Source organism: Plodia interpunctella, chromosome 16 (assembly GCF_027563975.2).
Source record: "Plodia interpunctella isolate USDA-ARS_2022_Savannah chromosome 16, ilPloInte3.2, whole genome shotgun sequence".
In the NCBI taxonomy this organism is placed as follows: domain Eukaryota; kingdom Metazoa; phylum Arthropoda; class Insecta; order Lepidoptera; family Pyralidae; genus Plodia; species Plodia interpunctella.
The window spans coordinates 5,520,592-5,533,381 of record NC_071309.1 but is presented as its reverse complement, the minus strand read 5'-3'; the positions used below and the strand labels follow the sequence as shown (position 1 = coordinate 5,533,381).

The following is a 12,790-nucleotide window of genomic DNA, read 5'->3' as shown; positions in this document are numbered from 1 at the left end:
AAACGGTATTATATTGCAATGACTGGCCGGTTAGGTATGTTTGTATCTTTTCAGCCTGTAATAATTATTTTAAGTTCAGTATAAAATTCCATGAAACAATATAACATAGATGTATACCTATGTTATTAATTGAATTTAATTATGCTGACAACAAAATTCATAATAAGACCAATCTATGGTTATTATTGTTTATTATGAAATTCCCTGAAATACATTTTGTATTAACTTATAAACAATTTTATTAAAATTAGATTGGTTATTTCACAATAAAAATAAAATCTATGCTGTTAACCGAAGGCTACCCTTTTTCATTTGTAGAATATTTTATATTATTACGTCTCCTCATTTGATTTTACAAGACAAGTTTCAGATTTGTATAGTTTTCCTTCTCTATAGAGTTCTTTTTATTGTATTTTATTAGACGGAGGTAAGGATCGCCGAAGTTCGTCCATTGAAGTTCGACCATAGGTTAAAAAATAAGGTATTATTTTGAGAACGTGGAAAAAAAAGTTAGGTTCCGTAAACTTATGTTTAATGTCACCATTTCTTTTTTTTGAGATTCGGGATCCTTTCACAATTGTGTAAAAGAGCTTCTCATTTGCCTGGCGTGCCTTAGAAGAAGACTAAAAATAAAAATAACGAACAAGGAATCAAAGAAAATCTAAAACTACATAAGTAAAAATATTTCAATTAAGTAAAAGGAAAGCGGCTATTATAATAAATTCCGGCCAGTTCAAAGTTCCTATAAAAATATTTTACATTTAAAATAAATGTGAAAAGTTGCAAAATGAAAGAAAGCACATCCAAAAGAAAATTAATTCTAAATTGAGTTCTTATCTAAAACGTTTACTTGACTTCAAACGTTCGGAGACTGACAGACAATTACTTAGGACGTTTGATTTCTTGTTAATGTACAGTCGACAGCACATCAACCTATACAAATTTATTGCACATTCGCTAGTCACTTTGACTTTAACCGGCACGCCCCCAACCATCAGACAAAATGTCGTACTTTGCGTTTTTCTGCGCTGGTTAAAGTTGTTTGGTACGTTAAAGTTGACTGATGGGATGCACTCTGAGATGTGGTTGACTGTACTAGCTTACTAGGATCCTAATATTCAAAGAATATTGGTTCTTTAAATATTAGGATCCTGGGCTCTGTTATAATATAAGTGAAACAAAAAATTAAATTAACATTAGAAACACAAAATGCTCTGTAATTTTGGGTGGACAGTTCATCCCTTAATTCCTCTTGAAAACCATATTGAAACTAAGATTCTCTAGTATCTTTCTAACTCAGATGGTCACGTCAGAATTAGGACGCATCAGGTGGTTGAATCTACCAGCTTAAAGTTAAGTCCTTTTGATTGATACCGGCTTCTATAAAGTCTTTATAAATCCTGTATAGTCAACGGCACATCAACCTTAAAAATCCATGACAAATTCGCTCTTATTACAGCGGCATGAAGTTGCATAATTGTCGTTAGATAACTAACTTGTCCGTGGTCGACTATACATGTTGCAGCCAATAGATGTACTTAGTTTAGATATAATCCAAAGGATTCGGAAGGTAAAATAGTGAGGTAAATAGAAGGGTAGGTCAGGGTCGACCTTGGTGAACTGTTATTAGACGTTCATACAACTACCTAAGCACACATGATAAATAAGTACATGGAAGGAACTTAAGTAGGGACAAATCACACAGATTTAAGTATAATATCCATACTGAGAAACAATATTTATAATTTTGTTTTTGAATAAACTCAAAAACTACTAGGCCGATTGTGATGAAATATGTCACAGAGATAGGCGAAATCTACAGGAGTGACATAGGCTACTTTTTAGTATGGTTTTACCCGAGCGAAGCCGAGGAGAAACTATATTGATTAACTCCAGACGACAGTAGGACGGGAGTTATAAGTTTAACGTCTCTGTTATGTATGTCATACTTAAATTAACTTGCAAAATCCAGGTCAAATTACAAAAAAAATTATAAATATATTATCATTAAAACACATAATAAAGAGCAGATAACTATGTAAATTATTGTATGTAGTATACGTTCTTACGTAACACATAAAGAAATGCCATTTCCTATTCTTAAATATCAACAGCTTTTGCTTTTATGAAATTAAAAAAAAATTGTTACGTGTACATAAATAAATAACTGAAAATTGAAAAGGAAATTAGTAGTGAGTCAACGTTGCCTGGTACAACTCACCCTAATTCGTTTTTTCTACGTCTTAAGTTAACACATAGAATATACTTAGTGTACATGCAGTCAACCTTACGTTAAGTGGTGGTAATGAGCAGTTGTACCTACAACACGTAAACTCTGGAGTCGAACAGAGCAAGTTTTAAAACAAATAACTAGTGACATATTAATTGTAAAAAATAATTAACGTTATAAAAAGCAAGTTTTAAAACAAATAACTAGTGACATATTGTAAAAAATAATAAACGTTACAAAAAATACATATCTATGTATACCTAATTCAATAATGGAGTTTATCATGAACTATCGTCACACATCCATCTTTACACCATAAATATACAAATCCAAATAAGCATGTGCATGTGGTCTGAGAACAAATATCTAACAGTAACAATACTGTACCTAACGTATGGATCTTTTTGGCTTAATACTTAAGCTAATAGTCGAACGAACCCGCCCTAGTATTCAACAGAGGAAATCTCGTACCGCCCGAAGACCAAAAACCAAAAATAATTTTTAAACTCTTTATACTATTTACTCTATTTGTACACCGTGGTGTAGTCCAGAAAAAAAAATTGAAGTTAGCCCCACACACGCGACGACAAAAATTCTGGATAACTAGAACTTCGCTCTCAGTAAAATCTATACTATTATTATAAAGAGGTAAGCGTTTGTGAGTTTGTATGTTTTAGACGGGTAATCGTCGAAAGTACTGAACCGATTTCAAAAATTCTTTCACCATTAGAAAGGTACATTATCCAAGATTCTTATAGGCTATATTTTAGCACAAAATCTCCACGGGAGCGAAGCCTCGGGCAACATCTAATCTCGTATATCTTTGTTTGGTCAATCATTCTATGATGATCATGATCTTCATCATGATTTTACTGGTCTGGTATGACTGCTTAAATAAGCACGTTTATCCGTATAAAATTAATCTTTTTTGAATGTCTCAGAACAGGTAAACTATGGAAAGACGACTACCCGGGTAGAAGCGCAGATTTTCAAAATTCCTGTCAAAATTATAATAGCTACCAACACGGATAGTCTTGGGTACCAGATGCTATCATAAACTGTAACCAATATTGAAGTCACGCCACGCCTCAAAAGAATATATATATTCTGGTCAGCAAAAAGCGCCGCTACCTGGTTGGACTAGCACAAGATATTTTGAATGTAAAATTCACTAAGCAGTTATACCTACTACTATCTAGTAGCACTATCAATATAGCCCATATATCATTTTTATGAATGGGTAGCACTTAAGAGATATGATGAAACCAATTAATTTTGCATAAATTACATAAAAAACATCAATATTTTATACAACATTGAGCTGGGCTGGCTGAAAGTTGCAATATTTATTCCAGTAATTAATTTCCTACGAAATAGTTATCAAAAACTGATAAACTTTCGAAACTTTCCTGATTACGTGGCAAAATTTAATTAAAAATACACAATAATTATGTAAATCCAGTGGATTCTATAAAACGTTCGCGGAATGTAATAAAGGAACAATAAAAGTGAGAATTATTGCACAGGATCACATTAAGTTGAAGTTACAATAACGACCTGTTGAAGACGTATGTTGCTTGTTGCGTCTCACTCGCACGCTATGGATGTCGTATTTCGCATCTCGCGTGGAAAGAAAATGGGCTGACGAGAGGCGACCGCGCGAGGCCGCTCTTCGGTGTTCACTGTCGCACCCCGCGATCTATAAGCGCGTACCATAGACAATTTAACTTCAATAGACAACTAACAATGAACAAGTTAATTGTACTCAAGTAACTTCCGTCTTCTGTATCTGTTTCAACTGAGATTTACACAACATCTGTCTTATAAAGTTGTGAGGAAATCTATAAAGAGCTATATTAGTTCACCTGTAATAATTGAGCTATTTATTTAAACTTTAGATAATATTTTACTTAGAGCTAGAAAATAAATACTTTATAATAAAATACGCTGAATGGCTTAGGAAGAAACCGGGAACACGCTCTGATGAGAGATAATAAAAAAGTTCGAAGGATAAGTTAGACCAATACTGAGAAAATTAAAACTTAAAATACTTTCCACAATTCAAAAGGTAAATTATAATTCAGATCATTTTATCCGTCAAGATTCGTTTTATTTCTGTATATTCGTCAAGAGATCTTTTCTCCTATATGTGTGGGAGTGGAGATATTTCAAGTCAAAATTTATTTCAATACAATAGGAAAAATAAAAAATAATTACCTATTTAGTATGGTGATTCATTATACATTTCACGTTTCTTATGAAAATGTTATTCAATTACGTTAATAATATATTTCGATACTGTAGCGGTTCTAAAATTGATCCTAATGGCCGTTGGTTTTAATCCATAATCAAATCGAATTTGATCCATCTTTCCAATATTGGTGTATTACATAGGTTTTTGAAATCTATTGACAATGTTATCTTTACAAAAATCGTGCCCCTCAGCGTACGATTCCAGAATAAGTGCTTTGCTAAATGGCTGTGGACACCTGCCCACGACGAAGCGCCTAATTCTGCTGGAATAACAATATATTTTTAAACTAGAAGCCGTTTCCCTCAGGATAAAGATACATATCAAAACTTTTATAATGAGTGTTCGGTGTTTCGGAACTAAGTTCGGGTATATGCAAAATCTAGGTGTAGACTAGCTTTGAAACTTACATATATTTCATAACCGGATAATACCCTCACGATTTTATGAAGTTTACACGAGATGAACTCTGCTCGAAACTGTACACTATAATAAATCAAACATCATACTAGATATTTCTATTATTACTAAAATGTGCGAGTACTTGGCCTTGGCATAATATGTATTAACTGTAAAATGATATTGATAATGAATATTATTACTGGGCTTATTATTTTACTTTTACAAATTTAATATTTTAATTAATAAATCTATAACAAATTAATTGTTGTTGTTCGTCATTATGAAATAGGTAGGCGAAATTATGGCGATTATAAAATTGCAGTTAATGAATAGGTTATAACGTATATATCAAAATAGTATACGGGTTTTAACCAGAATCTAAGATTACGTGTTTGTTAGAGTGAGTAGCACCAGTCACTTGGCGTTGACTTTAAGCTGTGCGTTACCGATGTTAAGACAAAATGGCGTACTTTGCGTTTTTCTGCGCAGATTAAAGTTAATGTCAAAGTTTACGGTGCAACCGAATTTAAAATTTATTGTATGTCAAATGACAAAAAAACCGGTCAAGTGCGAATTAGACTCGCGCACCGAGGGTTCTGTACAAAATTTTTAAGATTCGACTTTTAAGATACTGAAAGTAATCGTAGACCTGGGTATTTGAAATGTGTATACATTTCAACTTGATACCTTTACGCGTTCCTGAGAAAAAGGTCTTGACAGACGGACAGTCAGACGGACAACGAAGTGATCTTATAAGGGTTCCGTTTTTACCTTTTGAGGTACGGAACCCTAAAAAATGACAAAAAGCGTTTTATTCAGCTAAATAAATATATAAATACAGGAGTACAATCTGGTGAGCTTTGTGTCGTTTGCGTTATATTGACTCTATTTGAATACTGGCGGCAGTGTTTGTACTCCATTGGTCTATATTTACACAATGCGACGAATCGATAAAATTACTATCCTAGGCTGTAGTTTGTTGCTATGCCAGTAACAACGCTAGTAGCTTGTAGCCTTATATACTTAAAATACACTTCAATTTTAAGTGTATTTTAAGTATATAAGGCTACAAAAAGTTCAAATTTCTAGATGCAAGGTCAAATTTCTGAATAATGAAAAAAGAATTGCTGAAAAAATAAAATGATTGTGCTTCGACTAGTCCTCAACAAAAAAATATCTGATCTATGTGTCTGGCATGATAAATTAAATAAACAGAAGAAAAAATTCAAATTCAAATCACATTATTAAGAAATTAGACCTTCACAGGCACTTTTTCTCGTTACATTCTAAATTTAATAATCTGCTGAGAAAAAATGCCAAAAGAAACCCATTTAAACAGTTGCTATTATGCCAGAAGGGCTTGTTATATTATTCTAATATGATAAAATCCTTCTTTATAATTATTGTAAATTTGAAAGTTTTGTTGTGTATGATTATGAAAAATTACTCAATTATGATTCACTGGTATCTGCAGATGCCAGCGCCATGATGTATCGATGTGTTATTTCAGTGCATATGCTGAGCGGAGGCCTAGATCGACCATTATTTTGTTTATACTAGCGGCCCTTCCCGGCTTCGCTCGGGTAAAATATAATGAATTATACACCTATACCTTCCTCATAAATGACACTATCTATTGGCGAAAACCGCACGAAAATCCGTGCAGTAGTTTTTGAGTTTATTGTAAACAGACAGACGCGGTACAAAATTCTAAAGCCAAGAAAAAAGTAACAATACAAAGAGTCTTCGCATAAATCTTCTGAATCTACAATGAGTGTAGGTAGGTAGGAGCATTATCAGATAAATAGTTGCTTTCAGTTAGAAATTTAATCAACTTCCCTTCCGCTTTTGGCGTTGAAGGTAATTATAGTCTGGCTTCTCGATGATATTTAATATCTTTATAGTTTCAGCAGTTTGGTAGTTTCAGGATACTTTAGTCTCCAGCATAAATTACGTTGTAAATTTTATCCCCTTAACTATTGGCAAATAAATATTCATTAAAAATTAATTAAAGCTTTTTACAAACAATTTTTTATTGTGGTGTGTGTTTCTGCCCTAGAAAAGGCGTACGAGGCGACTAAAGGACACAGAGCCTACGTAGCTGATAGGTAACAATAGCATTCCCTAGGAGGGTTGACGTCAGGCAGGCGACCGGTTGTAAAATCACAGCAGAATCTTAAAAATTTCAAGGTTTTTTTTTAACGCAGATCCCATGATTCGCGACTTCTTAAAAGATGGATATTTAACTCTAAAATTCCCACGAAAAGTTAAGTCTAAACTTTTATAAAAACGTGAAAAATGAGTCTTTATCTTTACCCTTTGAATGTTTTTACCGTTTGACAGCTTTATTAATATAGGCTATTAAACCAGATGGGGGAAGTCGGGGTGAGTCGCTAGTGTTAAATAAAATAGAAACCAGAGAGTAATGGCGCGTACTTCCCCGAGTTAATTGACATCCATAGCACCCTAGAGACAAATAAATGTTAGAGATTAAGGTATTGATTTCCTCTCGTTCTCGGCCATTGCAATTAATGGTTGGGGATAATTTCATCCGAACCACAAACAATGCAGGCTACACAAACACAAAATAATCTAGCTATTTATAGATCAGTTGAATTGTTCTTATGTAATAAGAAACATAGTATTAGTACCTAAAAACAGGTTTCAGGGCGTTTCCATAATCATCATTTTTTAAAGGAAATTTATTCAAGTATAGTCTTAACTAGTTAACATTGACTATTTTTATTTTGAGTGTTAATAACATTTTAAATCTTGAATTGATTTGAAATAAGTGATATAATGGATAATTATCCGGAAGCACGACTGTGTAGATAATTATAAAACTAGCTACGCCTCGGTGCTTTGATCCCGTGGGAATTTCGGGATAAAAAGTATGTTTTATAAGTTAAGTTATATTATACCTGTGTATCTAATTTCATAACAATCCGTAGTATTGTAGGATAGGATATAACGTCACAATTTAGTTTTGTTTTTTATTTGTTCTAAGTTTCTATTGAAATATTAAAAAAGGAAAATGAAAGGTCATAATTAAAATAGACGTAAAAATTAGGTTGAATGAAACCGAAATTTATGATACCTACTGAAACTATGTCGGTGAGGAACTTAAAACTCTTGACCTTGTTTTCGTTTTTCGGCAGCTGTTTTCTATAGTCCTTGAAGCTGGGATGAGGATTTGTGCTGCGAATGGGGTCGAGAAGGGGGTAGAGGCCAAGCGCACTGATCTAACAATGATGGTAAACAACAGCTTTTAAGTGTTTTTGTCGGATTAACAAGAATAAGTTCAATGGATGAAAGACAAACCTCGCTGGAAGTTGCATATGCATATTACCACACCTGTTTCCCATGTGGGTAGACAGAGACTAGGCATTTCCACTTACCATGTATATTTTGATATTCATACATAGGCAAATAGACCAAAACCGATAAAATGTTTACATTACCGATCATGTTCAATGATTAACCAAAAGATAAAGATCATTTATTTTTCGAAAACCAAGAGTTTTTCGTCTATGTTAATAATTTTTTAATCTGCACACGAAGGGTAAGCAATCCATCACCGTCTGGGGCAGGTCTCGTTAACATAATGAATTAGAGCCTCGTGACAGGAGACCGTCTTTACAACCTGAGCTTCAAATTTGATGGCAAGTCACTTCCACGTCACCGCTCACCCCTGGTCTTCCGCTTCAGTTGTCTGGGAACTAATATGTTACATTTGCCAGGTTATGTAATTCGAAATAATTTAAGGTTTCAATGTTGTAATATAACACAATGATAAGGGGGTTCCCCGAATAGGCAACCGGACTAAATTTTGATGGAACTCACAAATATAGATTCATTAGTGAAAATACTTCAATATTCAAAATATCTCCCAAGCCATAATAAAAACAAATCGCATTTTTTTGGCGATTTCTTGACTTACCTATACGCCTCATACTAATTATTTCACTTGACGCCATGGGCAAAAATCGACTCTCCCATAAAGTTCGATCGTTCGAAAGTAGCAAAATTAGTTTATTGATACACATTCTACAATATTATTGTATATTTTTGGCAACGAACGTACCTTGTTCGATACTCATACATATACTTCTATGTATATTAACAAACCCTTCAAACATAATTTCGAATATTTGTAATGTCATGACCGCCGTCACAGGTTTAAGAAGCAGCCACCTTACATGTTCAATATTTGACACTTGTCATGTCCATTTAGTATCTCTCTTTGAACAAGTACCGTAGATAATATTAAATTCAAACAGCTTCCGCCACGGGCTCTTTATGGTATCGACCGCTATAAGGGGATGTCACTAAATATAACTAGTCAATAGGTAACCCTTGCGGGCACACTTCCGAGGACAGTATATATATCTGATATAAACGCAAAATCACACTTATTTGATGCGTGGTAACGACACGCTCTCAATAGGGTATATTACTTGTATAAAATAAAATGTATAAAGGTGTTTACACGAAGGTACAGATAACAGATATAATTCAATTTTATTATCATTTTTATTAAACTATTGGTTACTGTCTTTAGTCTCTCATATATTAATTAATATATGCTGAACGTTTTCAGGGCGAAATTGGATGTCGACTGACAAAGACCGCCAGGAGTGGAGAAGACTGGAAGAGGCCTACATCCAAAATTGGATTAGACGCTGCTATAGTTAGATGCTGAACGTTTTCAGAACGTTTTATGCTTTTCAAGTCCGAAGTGGTGACGTCACTATAACATCAAGTATTTCATTCCACACGTGTGGTTTGCCAGCAGTTAGAGTCGTGAACCTTAGAATATAAAATGTTTTTGGCCAGCACGCAGCGGTAATAATGCAAGTTTAAAGAAAAATATTGTTTTTGAGAAAAAAAATATCTGATTGTACTTGTAACAAAATATTCTATTCTGACAGTTCGGTAAGGTATTCTTAACCATGTAAAATTCTATTACAAGCATAACGGTTTATTATTATCCCCATATCCTAAATAGAGGCCTACTTAGGTACAGTTCCTTAGTGTTATGCTTACTATTGACTATTAAATATCGATGGAAAATGATCTTTGCAATAAAGCCCTAAGGTTCAAAATAGCTCATTTGGTGACACGGCTTTCATTTTCCATAACATCAAAGGCCAGTGGCCAGCTGACTCTTTTATAATTCACTGGATCACTAGCTTGCCGATACCTGGATCCCTTCTGAGATAGTGCTTTGTTTTCACTATCGAATCGCATTAAAACTTATCATTGAGGCTGTCGTCGTGTCAAAATTCCGTGATGTGATTGGTTTGTTGTATTCGTATCTCACTAAGACTCAACAGTTCGTGAGTTGCCTCTATATCAGTGAATAGTCTTTATCTAAATATTGCCTGTGCATTTTTTATTGTGCTCACATAATGTATTTTTTTAAATGCAATTAATTGTAGGTACCAAAAATTGTATGATGACTGTTGCTCGCCATTGTTATTATTATAAACGCCTTACGGTTAAAATACAATGTGTGTTTTACCTAAGATTATAAATATATATTATCTATATTAAATGAGAAGTGCAGCTTAAGTACATTTAACATCGTGCGGAGGCTGTAGTTACAAGAGAGAGCTGCGATATATAGAAAAGTAAAGGTGTGGATAGACCTCTGTAAAATTGTTTCCAAGGTAACTGAAAATATCTAAATTTTTATTCCTTTTACAACTGACCACAAATAGATATTTATCTAACATGAACAAGATTCTCGTTATAATAGGTATAAATATTGTACTTGAGACTTGTGACACCTAGAATATAGAATTAGAAAGAAATTTTGCAGAACACTTCCTGAAAGTCTCCCCATTCTGTTTTCAACCACTTTTATCCCTCGCCACTTGTTGCCATCCCTTAATAAACTATTATTAGTTAATTAGTGACTCTATTGTATTACTAGATACAAACATTGAAATTTTTTATAATTTAAGTGAAAAAATTTTTTTTTTTTAAATTTTACTGCTGTCCATGTCACTTAAAGTCATGAAATAATAACGTCAGGCATGCGCTGCCTACTTCTTAAATGGAGTTCGGTGCCAAGTTATATTTATATAAAATGCCTAATTAATCAATCACATATCCCCTTACTGTACAGTATCTGGAAGTCAGTTCAATAAAAAAAATACTTTTCATTTTATCAGGCTGTTCTAGGCTTTATTTTATAAGGCGTTCGCGTCCTCATGCAATCTCGTTTAATTAGTACTAGCTACAGAATCCCGCTGGAGTGTATAATATCCCGGGAGGATCCAGTCAATGCAATTGTCTTCTGGTTAGGCACCGTTGAACTGAGAATGTGGAATCGGTTAATTAAATTTATACCGCTAACTAAGGTACAAATAGAATTGCTGTTCATTACTGAATGGTAGGTTACATAAATGAGAAGTTATCTAATGAATAGTCTGCATTTTACAGTACTTTGCAGCAAAATCTAAAATTGAAAATGAATTATTGTTTTCAATTCGTAACGGCCGTTCTTACGCGTTTGATTTTCGCAAAAATGGTATTTAGAAATGTCTGGAATTTTGTAAATCATTGTATATTATTTTCGCGGATAAATTTAAATAAACAAAATAAAAGAACACAGCTGTGAGAATGTGCGAATAAATATATCAACTCATAGAGACGCACAAACGATCTTCAAAAGGTAGACGTTAAGTACATGGGAATTATATTTATATGAACGGGTAGTTTTTTAAAAAGGACTCTGAAGAAGTGCCTGTTTGCTATTTTATCTGGAGTACCACAGATATTGATCGATTTTCGAGAACAGCCTGCGTACATTCCACGTATGTTCATCCACTTTTACAACTGTAGTTAAGCTGAAATAAGCACATTTGGAAGCATAAGGTGACTATAGTTATCGCATTCTTATTCTGAACCAGACGCGGTCGAAATTCCGCTTACAGTGCGAAAAGTTTGCAGCTGGATGGAACAACAAACTATAAATAATTTATCGGTTGCATAACTACTTCTTTATAGGTTTGAAAAATCTAAAGTTTTAATATATGTTTGATTGATAAATCTATCACGCCAATGATTAAGTTCGCCGAAATATGACTTTGTAAATAACTTTATCGGTCAAAATACTGTTTAACTAAAGTTTTTTTTTATTAGTGTATGATATGAACAGTGATCTGGAATTATTTATTTATAGGATTAAAATAAGATTTTTTTAAACATATCGCTCAATCCAAAAAGTTCTTTCTTGTCAATACTTATAATTTTTGTTTCGTTTGTAGTTTTTTAATATTGATTATTTAATAGTGGCATTCGTTAACATGATATATTAAAAACTAAGTGTGCGTTAATTTATTATTAGTTAAATCAGTCCTAAAACATAAAACCGACAAAATAATTTATTATCTTACATATATTCTATGAATAAGATATAGAAAAATAATTATAGTTAGATATTGAAGAAAAAAATTACCATTTTTTTTTCAGTCTGTTTGTATGTTTGTTCACACATCACAGAACAGCACTAACTATTGGATACAATTTGATGCGGTTTTCATAGTTGTATAGCGGATGGTCTACAATAAAAAGTTATGAGCAAATGCACGAAATAAACTTGGGCGAAGCCGCGGACAAAAGCACTAATAATAATGAAGCAGCAGATAGAATACAGCTGTATCAAAACTAACAAGTAAGAAATATTACTTTTGTTTTAGCATAGAGTATCAACGAAAGCAGTAAACTTAGTTTTGTGCGTACACGGTCCTAGTAATAAAAAGAAAAGCTTCGTACACATTTTCGGGTCCCGGGAGATTTGAAGACGGGCTCACCTTACGCATTCACCCTCTTTCATATCAGCGAATTGATAACATCAGTCAGCAATATTCTCAGCCAATTTATACGTTTGGTGAATT

General features: G+C 33.3%; 1 protein-coding gene across 1 annotated transcript in view; it reads right to left on the bottom strand.

Annotated features, from left to right (window-relative positions):
- LOC128676667 (uncharacterized) overlaps positions 1–3,899 on the bottom strand; it is a 33,015-nt gene extending 29,116 nt beyond the window's left edge. The window contains exon 1 of the mRNA XM_053756937.1: positions 3,788–3,899. The gene's annotated coding sequence lies outside the window, so the exon portion shown is untranslated. The remainder of the gene's footprint in view (positions 1–3,787) is intronic.
- Positions 3,900–12,790: the final 8,891 nt, after the last annotated feature.